The sequence below is a fragment of the Notamacropus eugenii genome, chromosome X (genome assembly GCF_028372415.1).
Source record: "Notamacropus eugenii isolate mMacEug1 chromosome X, mMacEug1.pri_v2, whole genome shotgun sequence".
Classification (NCBI taxonomy): Eukaryota; Metazoa; Chordata; class Mammalia; order Diprotodontia; family Macropodidae; genus Notamacropus; species Notamacropus eugenii.
Window position 1 is genome coordinate 70,772,212 of NC_092879.1, and position 16,586 is coordinate 70,788,797.

At 38.8% G+C, this 16,586-nt stretch overlaps 1 pseudogene; it reads left to right on the forward strand.

Moving 5' to 3' along the window:
- The first annotated feature begins 402 nt into the window (after positions 1 to 402).
- LOC140515623 (non-histone chromosomal protein HMG-17 pseudogene) lies at positions 403 to 673 on the forward strand (annotated as a pseudogene).
- The last annotated feature ends 15,913 nt before the right edge of the window (positions 674 to 16,586 follow it).

Below are 16,586 nucleotides of genomic sequence, written 5' to 3' on the forward strand. Positions count from 1 at the left end.
GGTGAAAAGGTATTTTCTTCCATCCTCTTGGATGAGGAAGAACAAAGCATATCATCAAGGAAGACATAAAAGTCAAGGCTTCTACATCCAAAACCTCCAAAAATTACATACAATGGTTTCAGGCCATGGAAGAGCTCAAAAAGGATTTTGAAGATCAAGTAAGAGGGGTGGAGGAAAAATTGGGAAGAGAAATGAGAGAGATGAAAGAAAATCATGATAAACAAGTCAACAGCTTGCTAAAGGAGACCTAAAAAATGCTAAAGAAAATAACACCTTTAAAAATAAACTAATGGGAAGCAGTGTGAGGAAGAGGAGATGGGAGCGACACCCGGATTGGCCACTGCTGCAGTTGCACCCTGTGCTCAGACTCCGCTGCTCCCACCCCCTCTGCCATTCACCACCATGCCCAAGAGAAAGGCTAAAGGAGATGCAAAGAGAGACAAGACCAAGGTGAAGGACAAACCACAGAGGAAAGCAGCATTCTGCTTTTCTGAAGCCAGAACCCATACTCATACCCATACCCAAAAAGGCACCTGCAAAGAAGGGAGAGAAGTTATCCAAAGTGCAAAAGGGAAAAGCTGACTCCAGTAAGGATGGGAATAACCCTGCAGAGAATGGGGATGCCAAAACAGACCAGGCACAGAAAGATGAAGGTATTGGAAATGCCAAGTGAATTGTGCGAATTTTTGATAACTATGTCCTTTGGATGACTATAAGTTTTGAAATACTATTTTTTATCAAGTTTTGTAAAAATGTAGAATTTTGTTATACTTTTTAAAAGCTATATTATTACCACACAGAACACTTTGTTGTTGTTTTGGGGAGATGGGGCAGATGTTACAGATAGGATGTCTCAGAAGCTGGGTTGAAATGGGCGGGATTTCTTCCCCTCCTAGTTTTTGAGAGGACTTCTCTTGAATACCAAGAGGAGGTTTCCCTGACACAACACACACACACCCCAGATACATAGACTACCCTTAGGTTGTCTGGTGGGGGTAGGCATGAGTAACTTCAAAAATCTGTACTTCTTCCCTGTCTGCCATAAGCATCAACTTGACTCTTCCAAACCCAGAGACCTATCAAGACCTGCCCCTATTTCCCCTCCTTTTTGCTATCCCCAAATCAATTGTGTTGGATACCAGTCTTTCAGATGATCTGGATTTGAATTATGGCCCTGAGGAGGCCTCCCTAAGAGAGCCAAAGTTCCTTTCATATTGGGGATCTTTTCCAATTAAGAATTCTGCAGTTTTCATTTCTTTTCCTCCAAGTCAGGGTAGGCTCATGAAAAGTTGTTAAACGACACACATTCAATGTGAAAGTGTCCACCCTCACTCTAAATTTTCCCTTCATTAAAAGTCATAAAGACTCTTCATTGTGTTTTATAGTGACTTTATGTTTTTGGTAGTTCACGGAGGAGGGGAGTTTGAAAGTTGTTGATTTTGCCAATTGTAGCCCATGTCCTGCCTGAATTATCATGACTGTTTATGAAAAGTATCTTTAATAAAGCTGGACACAGTTTGGCTTGGAAAAAAAATAGACTAACCCAAATGGCAAAAGAGGTCCAAACAGCCAATGAGAAGAAGAATGCTTTTTAAAAAGCAAAATGGGCCAAATGGAAAAGGAGGTTCAAAAGCTCACTGAAGAAAATAGTTCTTACATGACTAAGGTGAAAATGTATTTAATAGTAATGTATGTGTAGAACCTATATAAGATTGCACACTATCTCAGAGAGGGAGTGGAGAGGGAAGGAAAGAAAATCTAAGATATATGGAAGTGATTGTAGAACACTGAAAACAAATAAAATAATTTAAAAGAAAATAAAAAAAGAAAAAAGGTCTTTAAAAATTAGAATGGAGCAGATGGAAGCCAATGACTTTATGAGAAACGAAGAAATTATAAAACAAAACCACAAGAATGAAAAAATAGAAGACAATGTGAAATATCTCACTGGAAAAACAACTGACCTGGAAAATAGATCCAGGAGAAAATTTAAAAATTATTGGTCTACCTGAAAACCATGATCAAAAAAATAGCTTAGACATTATCTTCCAAGAAATTACCAAGGAAAACTGCCCTGATATTCTAGAGCCAGAGGGTAAAATAGAAATAGAAAGAACTCATTGATCACCTCCTGAAAGAAATACGGAAAAGAAAACTCCTAGGAATATGGTAGCCAAATTCCAGAGTTCCCAGGTCAAGGAGAAAAATATTGCAAGCAGACAGAAAGAAACAATTCAACTAATTGTGGAAATACAATCAGGATAACACAGGATTTAGCAGCTTCTACACTAAAGGATCGAAGGGTTTGGAATATGATATTCCAGAGGTCAAAGGATATAGGATTAAAACCAAGAATCACTTACCCAGCAAAACTGAGTATAATACTTTAGGGGAAAAAATGGAATTTCAATGAAATAGAGGATTTCCAAGCATTCTTGTTGAAAACACCAGAGCTGAAAATGAAAATTTAGCTTTCAAATATAAGACTCAAGAGAAACATGAAAAGGTAAACAGGAAAGAGAAGTCTTAAGGAACTCATTAAAGTTGAACTGTTTACATTCCTAAAAAAACCCCAAATGGGGTCACACCAAGGAAACTAGACATGACTGAATAACAACAAACATTAAGGGGTAGGAAGAAGGCAAGGGGCCCGTGGAAGACAAGGAAGTGTTTCAAGAGGCAAGAAGAGAATTCAGGACAATTTTTTTTTTATAAAAAAGCAAGAGAGGAGAAAACATCGGGCAGAGGGGTTAGACAACATGGTCACCTGTGCAGAGAGGCAAAGGAAGTTGAGAGCTGAAAGGAAGGCCACTGCATTTGCCCATTAGGTCATTGGTGACATTTTAAAGAGCAGTCTCAGTAGGTGCTGGCAGATGCTCAACTGAAAAAGGATAAGGAGAGAGTGGCTGGTGAGCAAGTGGAAGCATCAGCCATCAACTTTTCCCAGAAATTTAGCAGCAAAGGAGAGAGATGGGCTCAGCATTGTGCCAGTGGAGAGAATCTCTTCTCATCTATCTGAGTCATGAATTCCAATTCACTTAATCACTCTAGAAGAAGGCAGCCTCGGGCCTTCCCCCACAACACAAAATAGTCAGGTGATGCATTGCATTTGGTAATGGAATGGTAGCAAAACAAACTTTCTTCACTTCTGCATTTTACTTCTTTTGTGAGTCTTTTTGTTAAAAAAAGAAAAAATTCATCATCTGCTCTTTGCCCAGAAGTGAAAAATTGAGCCGGACGGTGTGTAGGAGGAAAGGGAGCATATGATCGATGAAAGACCTTTCTTACATCTGTTGTGGAAAGAGTGCAAAGCTACTTCTTCTGTTCTCTCTGCAGGGGAGCAGCTATAGCATAGAGGGAAGACTTGAAAACTTGGGTTCCAGTCGGTCACTTTCTAGCCATGTGCCATTAGGCCAATCATTTCTCTCTGGGTCTCAAGTTTCTTCCTCCATTAGACAAGCTCTCCAGAGGGATTAGATGACCTAAGGTCCCTTCCAGTTCTGACCTCTTTAAATCGTGAGTCCTAGTTTTCATTTTAAGCTTAAATAAGGTTCTTCCCAGTGCCCCTCACCTCCCATAACACCTCTGGCAACAGAGATGTTGCCATGTCACTACCCTGCTCTAGAACAAAGACAACTCCCTATTGCTTTTGGTTAAAATACCACTGCTTTGCGTTTAAAGTCATTCACAGCCTTAAAACATTTAAAGATTATTATATATCTCACTCCCCTTCAAGTCTTCATTCCAACCCAACTGGCTGACCTGTTGTGCCTTGGACACACGCTTCTATCTCCTATTTCCTGTACCTTTGCCGAGTCTGTCTCCATTCCCTCCTCTCCTCTCTTTTTCAAACACTAGCTTCCCTTTAGGATGTATCTCAGGTGCTACTTCTTACATATGGTCGTTTCTGATGGCCTCAGTTTTTTGTGTTCCCCTCTCTACCACTGGAATTAATTTGCATTCACTTTCTGCATGTAAACTGAAATTTTTATTTTCTAAAATGAAAATGTATTCATTATATTCTCTTCCCCACCCCAGCTTCCAATGGAAAAAAAAAAAGGAAAACAAAATTCTTATGACAAACATGCATAGTAAAGCAAGACAAATTTTCACATTGGCCATGTCTAAACATCCATGTCTCATTCTGTACCTTGAGTCCCCCACTTCTGTCAGGAGGTAGGCAGCAGGTTTCATTATTGGGTCTCTGGAGACATGGTCAGTCTCAGGGTTTATTAGAGTTCTAAGTCTTTCAAAGTTGTTTGTCTGTACTCCATTATGGTTACTGTAATAAATTGTTCTCCTGGTTCTGGTCACTTCACTCTGCATTAGCTCATACCAGTCCTCCAGGTTCCTCTGAAACCCATCCCTTAGTGTCATCTCTTATGGTACAATAATATTTTGTTACATTCACATGCCACAATGTTCAATCATTCAAAAAAAGCTGCTATAAATATTTTTGTACATATAGATCCTTTTCTGCATTTTTAAATCTCTTTGGGGACACAGAGTTAATACTACTAGGGCTGGGTTGGTCACTGGTTAGTGACATTTGGGGCATAGTTACAAATTGCATTCCAAAATGGTGACATGAATTCCCAGCTCCAATAACAATGCATTAATGTGTAAGTTTTCCTGTAGCCCCCCAACCTTTATCATTTTTGAGGGCTTTTTTTGGTCATATTTGTCAATCTGATTGGTGTGAGGTGGAAATTCAAGAGTTAGCTTTAACTTACAATTATTAGTGATTTGGAGCATTTTTTTCATATAGCTGATAGTTTAGATTTCTTTCTTTGAAAACAGCCTATTCATATTATTTGATCGTTTATCAATTAGGAAATGGTTCTTACGTGTATAAATTTGGATTAGTTCCTTAAAGATAATATCTTGGAAACGAGACCTTTGCCAGAGAGACTTGGTGAAAAGATTTTTCCTTAGTTACCCGTTTTCCCTTATAATCTTAGCTGGTTTTGTTCGTGCAAAACCTTTTTAATTTTGGGTAATCTAAATTATCCATTTTATCTTCCGTGGTCCTCTATGTCTCGTTTGGTCATGAATGCTTCCTCTATTTGTAGATCTAAAAGGAATGTTTTTTGTTTCTCTAATTGATTATATTACTTTTTATATGAAAATCATGCTTCCATCTGGACCTAATATCGGTTTATGGTATGCAGTGTTAGCCTAGACCTAATTTCTACCAGATTCCTTTCAAGTTTTCCCAGCAGATTTTGTCTAAGAGCTAGCCTTTACTCCATTAACTAGAGTCTTTGGATTTATTGAACATTAGACCACTGTATTCGTTTGCTTCTCTATGTTGGATATCTAATTTGTTACTCTGATCAAGCTTTCTCTTTCTTAACCAGTACCAAAGCCTTTTGATGATTACTGTTTTAGAGGATATGTTGAGATCTGATACTATCTGGCTCTTTTCGTTTCCCCCTCCCCACATTTTCCCATTATTTCCCTTGAGATGCTTGACCTTTTTTTGTTCCTTCAGATGAATTCTATTTATTTCTTTTTTTAAGTTTCATAAAGTAATTTTTTGTAGTTTGGTATGGTATTGAATAAAGTGATTTAGGTACTTTTATTATTTTTGTTACACTGGCTCAGCCTGGCCCATTGAACAATTACTATTTCTCTAAATATTTAGGTCTGTTTTTACGTACATAGTGTTTTGTTGTTGTATTCATATAGTTCCTGTGTGTCCTGAGACACAGACTAACAAGTATTTAATATATTCTGTAGCTATTTTTTTTAAGTGGAAGAAATCTTTCTATCTCTTCCTGCTGTGTTTTGTTGGTAATACACAGAAATGTTGTTGATTTGTGAGGATTTATTTTATAACATTACTTTGCTGAAGTTTGAAATTGAGGTTCTCTAAGTAAAACATCCTATCATCTACAGAAAACGAAAATTGTTTCCTCTTAGCTTATTTCTACTCTCTCAATGTCTTTTCCATGTCTTATTGCTGTATTTAACATTTCCAGAATTATATTAAATAGGAATGCTGTTAATGGACATCCTTGCTTTACCCTGGATATTATTTGAATGGCGTCTAGTTTATCTCCATTACATATGATACTGGCCCGTGATTTTAGACAGCTATTGCTTACCAAATTAAAGTCCAATCATGTCTATATTTTCCAATGTTTTTTAAAAACAGAAAAAGGTACCTTTATTTTGTTAAAAGCTTTTTTTTGCATCTATTGGTATAATTAATGATTTTTGTTGTTCTTGTTATTAATGTAGTCTATTATGTTTAACTTTTCCAGATATTGAACCAAACCTGCATTCCCTGTATGAATCTAATATAGTCATAATGTATGAAATTCTGACATGTTGTTGTAGCCTCTTTGTTAAAATTTAAATAATTTTTTATTAAAATTTATTATAGAATAAATAAAAAAGCTATTTATTCTAGTTTTCTTTCCCTGTTTTGGCTTTATCTAATTTAGGTAGGAAGACCCTATTTATATCATTGAAGGCATTTGGCTAGATCTCTTCCTATTTTTTCAAACAATCTATGTAAATTAGAATTAATTGCTCTTTAAATGTTTGGTAGAATTTACTTGTAAATTCATCTGGTCTTCAGTTTGGAGGTGTTTTTTTTGGAAGGTCATTCATGACATTCAATTTTTTCTTCTGAGGTTAAGTTATTTAAACTATTTCTCACTGATAATACGGGCATTTTGTGTTTTTATAAATATACATCCATTTCATTTAAGATTTTTTGTTTATTGGAATATAATGGAACAAAATAATTTCTGATAATTTCCTTTATTTCTTTTTCAGCTTTTGTGACTGAAATTTTTTTTTGATACCAGTAATTTGGTTTTCTTTAGAAAAGAAAAACTAGCTAGTTGTTTCTTTTGTCAGTTTTAAAAAACAGCTCCTTTTTGTTTATTAATTCAATGTTGTTGTTTTTTAATTTTGTTAACCTCTTCAATTTTCAAAGATCCTATTTTGGTGTTTAGTGAATTTTAAAAATTTTGTTGGTTTTCCAGTTGTTTTTTTAAGTTGTATGGCCAATTAATCTGATCTTTCTCTTTTGTTACTAAAAGTGTTTAGAGACATAAATTTTCCCTTAAGAATTACTTTGGCTGCAACTCCAAAAGGGTGGCATGTTTTTTCATTGTTGTAATTTTCCTTGTTGAAATGATCTACTACATCTTTGACCTGCCAATATCATAGGACCATTATTTAGTCTTCATTAATTTTTAATCCTTTTTAATGGCCCTTTATTGAATGTAATTGTAATTTCATTGCAACACAGCAAAGGATGTACATAATAAATTTTCATTTGTTTGTAAGATTTCTAATGCCTTAATGCATGCATGGCCAATCTTTGTAAATGTGCCATTGTAGTCCTGAGAGATATGTCCATTCCTTTCCATAAGTTTTCAAAAATTCTATTCAGGTTCTTGACTTCTTTCTCACTTACTTTTTGGTTAAGATTTGTCTAGGTCCAAAATGGGTACACTGAAGTCTCCTGCTACTCTAATTTTACTTTCTTATTTCTTCCTCTAAGTCATTTACCTTTTTCTTTAAGTATTTACATGCTATGTCATTTTTTTGTATTTGTCAATAACTGATATTAATTCATTGTCAATGGTACCTTTAAGCATAATATACTTTCCCTGTTTATCTCTTTTAATCAAGTCTATTTTTGCTCTTGCCTCATCTGAAATCATGATTGCTATACTACTTCTTTTTTGGGGTTTGTTCAAGCATAATAGATTGAGAATGTCCTGTACTTCACTTAATTCACACTTTCCACTAGGTTAGACCATTAAGGAGCATGGTTTTCTGAAGCCTTAATTATAAAAATCACAAACTCTCAGTGCCGAAAAGAGATCTTTGAAGACATCTCATCCAACCTTATTTTAAATTCATGTGAATCTTTGTTACATGTGTTTCCTGTAAACAACATATTGTTGAATTTTTCTCTATCTGCTGTCCTCTTTCATTTTATTAGTGAGTTCATTCCATTCACATTTCGCTCTGCCATTCCTACTAGAACTTTATTGGAATAGTTATGGGACAGAGCTGGGATGTACCGATTCCTCTTACTCTACCATCTTTGCTGCTCTTCTCCACTCTGTATACTGTATTTTGTGTTTGTGTCCTTTTTGTCCAGTAGAATGTAAGCTCCTTAAAGATAGGGACTGTATTTCTTTTTTCTTGTTGCATCTCCAGCACCTAGTACAGTATCTGGTACAATAAATGCTTGTGAAACTGAATAGAAATTTATTAAATCAAGATAGGAGTTTTATTTCTTTTCAAGCAAGGAAATGCTATGGTCATTTTTATCATTGCTTTTCTCTGAAGTTTATTACTTTTTCTTAAGTTGCTTGGGAGTTAGTTAATTTCTGTGAATTTCTTGGCATTTTAAAGTTACCTGAAAACTACGGAGAAAATCAGCAAAAAGAACTAAACTCTAGGGGCTTAATAAAATTCAGGTCAAAATTTCCCACTGAGTTCCCCAAAGCATTTGTAAGGCCTCTTTGTTCAGAGCCAAGTAAACATTCTCAGGAGAAGAGCTACAAGGGGAAATAAGCTGTGTCCTTTGCTTTTTATCACAGAGTTTAACTATAATAAAAATGTCTTTGGCTGGGAAAGGGCATCGTGGTGGGTTGTTGTTTGCCCTTTGAATTTGAATCTACATTGGTCAGGTAATGGTTGGATGAGATGTCCTCAAAAATTTCTTTTCAGGACTGAGAGTTTGTGATTTTCATAATTAAGGCTTCAGAAAATCATACACTCCTTAATGGTCTAAACTAGTGGAAGGTCTGAATTAAGTGAAGTACAGGACATTCTCAAATGCCATCCTACTCCTTCCAGGCACTTATAGCAATTCAAACTAGGCTAGCCAAATTTGTTTACTAAAATGATTGCTGTCCAAGTCCTTGGAAGATCTCCTCTGATGAATATCAGTTCACCATAGTTAAATGGAAGGAAAAGGAGCTGGATTTAGAATCATATGACCTGGGTTTGAGTTCCCTTCTCTGCTTCTATTTAGCTGTGGGACCTTGGGCAAGTTATTCAACCCCTCTGAGTGTAAGTTTCTTCATCTGTGAAGTGCAGGGGCCAGAGTAGACATCTTCTATGGTTCCCACCAGCTCTAAAGCTTGAACCTTCAAATGTTTTCCAGGAAACAAGGAAAAGTCAGATTAAAAGTGAATTCCAAGGTCCCTTTGAGATTCAATTCGTAGGAAGTTAGGGATGGCATGGGGCAACGGGGAAGAAGAGTGACTAGATGACCCAGGTCTCTGTAAACAATTTTAAGAGAAATTCCAAACTGTTGAGATTTATTCCCTCCACCCTCATCCCATCTCCATCCTCTGGTATACAGGCCAGGCTTTCAAAATCATTCCCATTGACCTTAGTCTAAGTGTTTTCAAGGGGTGGTGGAGGAGAATGCTATCTCTCTTACTCCATCAATTCTCCTACCGTGTCACTAAGGACAGAGTTTGAGAATACCCGACTGGCCTTTTAGCTCTTCCTGAGACTTCACATTCACATCGCCAGCCTCCAGGGATCTACCCCTGGTCTACGTTCCCTCCTCATCTCTTTTAGCATCTCCTAAAGGCTCAAGCTCAGGGGCCTTCTGGCTTCTGCCCAAAGCCTTTCCTGATCTGCTCAGCTCCCAGTGCTTCCTTATTCCCCAAATAATCAGGTGTATTCTCAGCTGTCTGCATGTTGTCATCCCCCCAGAGAATAGGTGCTGCTGGGGGGTTGTCTTGTTTCATTTGGGTCTTGACATTCCCTGTACCTAGTACAGCACTCATCTAGTCCCTAGCAGGTGCTTCCTAAATGTTTATTGGATTGTAGAATTGACACGAAACTGCTTTTCTGGCAGCATCCCAGTGAGCCAATAGTTGGGAGGGAGGGAGCGATGCTGTTACATCCTCAATCAACAGACCAGAATCCATGCTTCGCAAACCTCAACACACTAGTGAAATGGGAATTATTGGCTATGCTATTTCTTCTCTCTCCCTCTCTTCATTCATCCTACCATTTGGTATTATTTTCCCGACATTGTTGCAGTCTGTGTGAATCTGCATCTAATCTTTTGGTTTCTATCATGTGCCACAATTTGTTCAACCATTCCTCAATTCATTATCTCAGAGTTTAAAGAGACTCCAACCATCATCAGGTATCCTTTATGTCTGAACAGAAGTGCTCACCTATAGGATTTCTACATCTAACCTGATTGAAGACCAAGATGAAAACCCCCTCTAAATCTTCTGTTCCCTTGGTCACATGTTTTCTAGACATATCTATATATCCCCCTTTCCTTCAAATGATCCTCACCAATCTGTCTATAGCATGAATTTGAAGCTTTCACCATGCTAGTTATCTGGACATTCACCATTTTTTGTCCATGTCCTTCCTAGAATGTTGTATCCAGAACAGATAGCCCAAGTATGGCCTGACTAGGGCCTCCATTAGACTGTCAGAACTGTTGTTTACCATTCTTTCTATTTCCAGTGCTTAGAGCGGTGCCTGACACATAGTAGGGGCTTAAGAAAGGCTTGCTAACTGACTGATCAGGGGAGAATACGGCAAGATTATCATCTCCTAACTTCTGAACATGGTGCGTCTCAACCTAGCCTGGGAATGAATTCACTTTCTTGGCTGCCACGTCACTCTCCAATTGAGGCTGCCGTCCACACCACCCACAATCTTTTTCAGATGAACTGCCGTCTTAGTCAGGCCTCCCTCACCTTACATTTGTGAAACTGATTCTTGAACGCCAATGTAAGACTTTACTTTTATCCCTGTTGAAATTAATCTTCTTACATTTGGCCCAATGTCCTGGCCTCTCAAGATCCTTGGGGATCCTGACTCTCTTACCCAGAACTTTAGCTTCCCTTCCAGCTAAATGAATTAGCATCTTGCCAAACCTCTCCATTATAAGCCTTTGGAGGAAGAAGCCCTTGGTTCAGTAAAAGGCAAACCAGTAAGCGACTCTGGGACATTTTTGTTGATGCTATATTACTTCTTGATTTTGGAAACCCTTTGGCTCTTAGCATTTCTAGAGGCCCCTTCTTCCGCTTATCCATTGCACAGTATCTAGTTGACTGGGAGCAAATTAGAAGAAAAAAACTTCAGCTTACTGGGCTCCTTCTCAGGACTTAAAACTTGCTTTCAGTTCTGGTCCTTCCCATGTTAGCTGGGAGTCAAATTTGTAGTTGAAAATCAAATATCCTGGTGAGAATTTTAAAGCATTTGGTGATGCCATGGTTGAAAGTGTTTGTGTGGAAAAGGGAGAAACCTGAAAAAATCTCACAGATGTGAGAGGCTTCTGGCCAAGAGCTGGGCTATTGATTGGTAAGTGATATGATGGTAGGGACTGTGTATGCCTTGCTTCTTAAAGCACTATGGAGATGGAAGGGAACTTAGAGGTGATCTGGTGCAACTCTTCATTTCACAGATGAGATAACTGTGGCCAAGAAAAGTCACATGACTTGCCTAAGGTCACCTAGGTAATAAATAGCAAAGATAGGAATTGGATGCTGGCCTCCTGGAATAACAAACTCTCTCCTCTCCCCCACCCCCAGATCTTTGATTTATAAAATGAGTGACATTGACCCCGCACGTAGACCTCCAAGAGAGAGGACTGAGCAGGTATTTTTGTATCTTTACTTTTGTTTCCAAAAACTGAGTTGTGGATTATGAGAGTACTGATCTTATAATGTCAGAGAATTCAGAGTTGCAAGGGATCTTGGAGATCTAATCCAGCCTCCTCATTTTACAGATAAGAAAAAAAGAGGCCCAGAGAAAAAATGGCTTATCCAAAACCCCACAGCTGGGTAGGCATAAAACCCAGACTAGAATCCAGATTTTCTAAAAAACCAGTCCTCTCTAAGATGTACAGTGTTTTATTACTAATTGCTAACTTTACTTATGTTTAGAGGTTCCAAAAACACAAAGAAAATACTTTAGATTATGTCCTTTCTCAATAACTGATTTTCAACAGGACACCATTATTTTTCAGCACAAATAAGTTGGTAATTTAAGTCCATTTCAGAACTATAAATTTAAGGCACTTCAGCTAAAGGCGCCCCAAAGCACAACCTGGTTAAAAAACAATGAAGCAAAGTAGAGATGAGAAATACTAGAAAAGGGCTACTTTGCTTCACCAAATCCTTCAATGCCAGTAATGGCCTTTAGTTCATAATATGGGTAATGACAATAAAAGCTCATGAGTTTTAAATAATGAAAATCTGATTTGCTAACACCCTATGCTAACAAAAGGCACAGGAAAGCATGTCAACAGTTTAAAAAACTGAATGTTGTTAGAAAAAAAATATCTTTTAGAAACCAAACCAATCTCGGTGCTTATTTCATCTGAAACTTTTCATTATAGCAAAATGCAGAAGTTATAATTTATAGAGGCGCTGCAACATTATGGGGTGAACTCAGTGAAACTGAAAAGCCAAATTAATCTCAGAACTCTGCAAATGAGATTCACTGAGTAATCAGTGGGAGGAATCTTAAGGGAGAGGCAGTTTGGTGCAGTGAGCACAGCACTGGTCTTGGAGTCTGCAAAGAGTGACATGAAATCCCACCTCACAAACTTCTCAGTGGGGTAACTTTGAGCAAGTTACAATCTCCATGAGGAGCCTCAGTTTCATCATTGTAAAAATAGAGAGAATAGCAGCACTTCCAGGACAGGATTGTTGTTAGGATCAAATGGGGGAAATAACCATGAAGAGCTTTCCAAACATCCCAATAGTCCATAAAGGTACCTACAGCTATCTGAGCGTTAACTCTCTAATCTTGAACGATGTGTCATCCATCGCCTCCATCTGGCAGCGCTGCTGCCCTGGAAGGTCCACATGGACTCTCTCTCTCTCTCTCTCTCTCTCTCTCTCTCTCTCTCTCTCTCTCTCTCTCTCTCTCACACACTCTCACAGTTGAAAGTACTGCCTAGCTCTTGGCAAGCCTTCCCCATGGGCTCAAAGTTCTTTTCCCTGTTCTTTTTCTTTACTTTGTCTGGTTCTTGGACTCAACAAACCTTTGCCTCTGGCTCTGAGGCCCCCTCCACCACCCCACACTCTATTACTAGACTTTTTGAAAGGATTTGACAGTTCTTAGACCTCTCTCCCAGTCCACCTGACTTATTGCTGATTTTAAATTACAGCAAGTGGCCTGGAGGGGAGGCATTTCTGTGAAAAGGCTGGATCCAAATACTTGGCCCTACGAGTACGTCCACTTAAGTTCAGATCTAGTTAGCACATTTTCTTAGGTGATCAGATAAATCACGGGACTTACAATCTGGAAGGAATTTGAGAGATAATTTAATTCCAACTTCATCGTTTTACAGATGAGGAAAACAAGGTGAGGGGGGAAGGGGCTCCAAGGTGGGGGAGGGCAAACTCAGGGTAGAAGGGAAGCCATAGATTTCTGGACATAGATGAGCAAAGGGGAACTAGTGATAATTCTGTCAAAACCAAAAAGAAAATGAAAGTAGGCAATTGAAGCATTTAAAAAACATAGACCAAGAAAACAGAAGAAAATCTGGAAGGAAATACAGACAAATAGGAAAACTTGTACGGTAAAAGGCTGAATTGATCAAATACTTAAAAAAAGATTAGTGGTTTCACATACACTCCTCTTTTTCCATTATCATTTTTGTTTATTTAAACATTATGATGTTCTACTTTGCATATGGAAATATTCTATTTTGTACTTGTAAAATTCAGAATTTCTTAAAAGGTAACAAAAATGCATCACAATCTTTCCATCCTTCTTAACCAGAGGTTACTCAAGATAATAATTTGTTCTGGTAACTCATTTACCCTTATAACTCAGAGTCCTCGACATGAGTAGCAATTACCACTCTAGATAACTGGCTACCGAGGTGTATGTCAAGGGCTGTTTGCCCTAGCATGGAACAAATGGCTCCAGACTGCTGGGATTTCTGAGTTCTATTTTCTTAAAACATTTTTTTCCCATTAACAAAATTTTTTTTACTCTCCCTCCTCCATTAGGATAAAAGTAAAATAAAATTATTTTAACAAATGTGTAAGTCAATCAAAAATAAATTCCCACATTAGCTATGTCTAAAAATAGATCTCACTCTGCACCTAAGTACCTCTTAGCATATTTTGTCTTCATTGGTTCTCTAGAGGTCTAAAGTCTTTCAAAGTTGTCGTCTTTAATCATGTTGTTACCGTATAAAATGTCTTCCTGTATCTACTCCTTTGCTCTGTATCAGCTCATACCAGTCTTCCCAGGTTTCTCTAAAACTACCCCGTCATTATTTCTTACAGAACAATCACATTTCGTTACATTTATATCCCTTAATTTGTCCCAGCATACCCTGATGGATGGGCAATTGGTTTCCAGCGGCCCCTCTCTCCCTGCTGTGCCTCTAATTGGATGCTACTTATATAAACTGTGAGCCAGGACAGGAGATTCCCAAACTTGTTAGAATTTTGTGTAAATTAAAGGTAAACTGGCACTGGGAAGGAACTCAGAAGGTGCCTTTTATGAGTGAAGGGCATGGAACCTGTGCCATGCTTTGGTAAAGTAGCATGAAAGTCTAGGAGAAAGAAGACTGGCTTGGAGACAAGAAACCTGGGTTCAAATCCTACATTCTCTAGTACTTTCTAGCTGTGTGACCATGGGTAAATCCAAGCCTCAGATTCCCAAACCAGAAAATGGGGATGATAATAATAGCATCTGCCTCATAGGCTTATGAGGCACAGAGAAAATAATCCTTGTAAAGTTCTTTGCATACTTGAAAATGCTATATGAAGGTCAGCTGTCATCCTTCTTGGTTGCTGGGTAACTTTTTTTTTGCTCCCTTCCTAGGTTAGCAGAGGTGACAGGCAGGCTAAAAGTGGTTGTGGCATTTTTCCTAGGTCAGAAATGGACACAGCCAAGCCCCATGAGAGATGAGGACTCTTTCTCACAGTTGGTGAGGGGAGATCCTTACACTTTCCGTAGGTACCAGATCCCCAACCCCATAGAGCCCTGGGGCAGAAATGCTCCGTCCATTCCCCTTTATTTCTCTAAGGTGGTTTTTGAACAAAGAATTTGATGTCTGTCTGCTCCTGAATGTTTGAAGTCAGAACCACTTGGTTTAGAGATGTTTTAACTGCTTACAGTCCTTTCTCTCTCTCCAAAGACCACTGACCAATGGGAAGTATATGGGGAAGGAACTGAGTAGAAGGAGGAGGAAACCAGGCTACGGTGGGCAACAGGAAGGCTGCCATTTACCTATGGATAGTTTGTAGGTCTCTTGACCTTTGTGGTTTATGTGAGGTAGGAAAGACAAACATTGCTATCTCCCCAGTTTGCAGAGAAGAAAACTGAGATTGGGAGAAGCAGATCCAGGACTCCAACTCAGGGAGAGCTTCTTCCTGAAATCCCAGGGCCAATTTTGCCTCACTGAAGCATGCAAAGGCCCTTCTCAAATTGGCCCATATGCCCCTGTGAATGCTCTCCCCCCCTCACCTCTATCTCTCACAGTCCTGACTTTCCTTCACAGCACATCTCAGATGATGCCACCTTTCAGCCTTCCTGATTCATCCTACAAGTTACCTTGGATATATACACACATACACCTGTATTTATCAGTGCACATGCACATTTATTGGAGGAGGATTCAATATAACGTGAGCTTGCGAAGGGTAAGGATTGTTGGTTTTGTCTTTGGATCCCCAGGGTCTAGTACTCAGCAGGCCTGGCACATAGTAGGCACTTAACAAATCACCTATGTGCTCAAGCCTTCCTCCAGCCATGTCTGCTCTTCCTTTTTCAGCACAAATAAGGGCCGCTGCCAAAGGTGCTTGGTACACAGTTAGTGCCCCTGATGAATACTGATTGCCTGCTTTAGACCCAGTAGCATTTCTTTGCTAAATGCTTCTCGCCTTGTGTCTCCTTCCCAGCCCAACTCACGGGCCCAGTCTTTATTCATTACCATTGGGGGAAACTGACAGACAGATGCTGGAGCCCCCATAAGCCCCCCTTCAGATTCAGCAGCCATTGGAGGGCCAAGCCCTGACAACCCTAAGTGGGAGAGATAAGAGGTAATATGGTGACTGAGGATTACAGCTTATCTGTCTGGGACAACAGCCGCTTAGAGAGAACTTGATCAAGTTTGGGGGCAGCGAATTAGGCTTCTTCAAGATAAGTTAAAACCAAACCCAGGCCCATCCTGGGCCACGTTTTCAAGGCGTGTATTTTATTTGAAATAATCAAGCCAAGCAGCCTCTCTTAAGAGACAGGCCCCTGACTTTTTTCTGGAGATGAAGTTCTCTACCTACCTCTGTGGGGTAAAATTAGAAGAGGGGGTTCACTCATTCCACCAAATGACCCAGGCTAAGTCGAGCAATCATTTTGAAAAACATGAAACCTGGGCAAGGTTTCAATGCCATCTAGCCTGGGTACTGGTAACCTATTAGCAGGGCTGTGAGAATTTTATTATCGTCCTTTTAAGTTCAGTAGTTAGATGGAAATCATACCATAAAACAGAAATACGGCTGAATTATTGACCTGGTTTACTCTCTTAACAAAGTAATGTGCTTATCTTTCCTGCTCTTACAGGGGAGTGCTTTATTCCTGGAAAAAAA